The following is a 1820-nucleotide window of genomic DNA, read 5'->3' on the forward strand; positions in this document are numbered from 1 at the left end:
GGAGGGAGCTTTTGCTGCTGGCTGTGGTGGGGATGAGCCTGTGGGAGCCCCAGGGGTTGCGAGCACCTAAACCTCATGTGCCTCCTACCCTCTGCAGTCAGGCAGCAGGAGAAAAAGCTAAGGGTGTGAGAATGAGCCCAGGCTGCGGGTGGAGGATGGCTTCCTCCCCTGCTGTAAGTTTTTTACCTGCATTTGCTCAAAATGACAGAGTACGGGCTGTCTCAGGTGTGGTCACTACTGGTTTGGGTTTATTTTTTCTCTCCTGCGAGGAGAGAAACAGGAGCCTCTTTGACCCTGTTTTGCTTTTCCTTTCACTCTCTGCTTTTTTTCCTCCTTTTTTGGATTTTCCCTTCTCTCCCTGTGTCCCTATTTTCCTCTGCTGTTTCAGCTGCTGTCCTAGTGATGAGTACAGATCCTTCTGGTTGTTGTACTCTACAGTTCCTAGAACTACATATATTTATATTTGTTCTTAGAACCAAGATGGTAAAAATAGCCTAAAGGCCATGGAAATAGCGAGGGAGGGGAGTATAATGCATTGTGCATTGCTTTCATGGATTGCCAAAAGGTGGAAACCCTGTTGATCGGAATTGACTTTTCCCATGTCTCAAAGTTAGCCTGTAGCTCACTAAGTTGATCTGGAGGCCTGGGAAAAGACATACTCCATTGAGTATAGTTGCCACCTTTTGGAAAGAAAAAGAGGAAATATGGAAGAAAAAGAAGGGGGAGATAAAAGAAGATGAAAGTGGGTGGTGGGAGGAAGAAGAAAGATTAGTAAAGTGAAGGGAAAAAACCAACAGCAGCAACAAAAACCAAAGCACAAGAACTGTCAGAGAAAAAGTTGCATGCAATTTAGTGTCCTGACTTGGAATGTGATTGTACCATGTGTGGGAGAGGGGAGCGTAAACATCTCTAATTGCCCCACGAAGATGTCTTGCTCTGGTCTCAAACAATCCACTATTTATTTAATCTCCAAAACTGAGCTCCTATACTCTTTCCAGCCTGGCTTCTTAACAAGATATGTTGTAACAGCGTGAGCTCTATGAACATGCGGCGTTTCTGGGGCTGGCGCCAGGCTTCTGCACTGCAGCATGGAAGAGCAATGATTTTTGCATGGGAGAGCCAAACCCGCAGGATGCAGCTGGAAGGTGCGTGAAAGGTGAAGTGAGCAGTGAAGAATGACAAAGGGCTCTGCCATCTTCTGCTGTGAACCAAGCTTTGCCATTAAGGTCTGCGCAACGGACTTTGAGCTACTACTGCCGGGTTCCTTGTGGCAGTCTCTGCTGTGGGGTCACCAGGTAGCGAAGGTACAGATAGTCCCCAAATGCAGGACTGTGGAGATCCCTGCCCCTTCTTCTGGCATGGAAAGCTGAAGAAAAGACTGGTGTAGGCAGTCTCCTGGCCCTAGGATAGTGTGATGCTTACTGGTTTGCACCCCTGCTGCTTAGGGCTGTCTAGTCTATAGCGGATTTGTCTGGGGGATGAATATTTGGTGCAATATGAAGCAGCGTGAAGCGGTGAGATAACAGGCAGGGTGGATGATCGCTGCCCAAGCTTGTTCACAGGCCCTCTTTTATTTAGCAAGAGGCATGAGTCTGTAGGAGATCATAAACCTAGGTCATGCTTTTCTGCGTAACTTTATCATGGAAACGGTGCAGTTATGTAAGATGGTGCCCTCAGGTGTCTTCAGACTGGCTGAAGTCACTGCCCTACTGCTTACAGTGTCCCAAAGAAGGACTTCGAGGTTTTTAAGTGTTTCTCTGAAGCACTGGCAAAGGTTATCCAGGGTGTTACAGTGAAGATGTAACTTTCCAGGATTCAGT

The sequence above is a fragment of the Pygoscelis adeliae genome, unplaced genomic scaffold (assembly GCF_000699105.1).
Source record: "Pygoscelis adeliae isolate BGI_AS28 unplaced genomic scaffold, ASM69910v1 Scaffold300, whole genome shotgun sequence".
NCBI lineage: Eukaryota > Metazoa > Chordata > Aves > Sphenisciformes > Spheniscidae > Pygoscelis > Pygoscelis adeliae.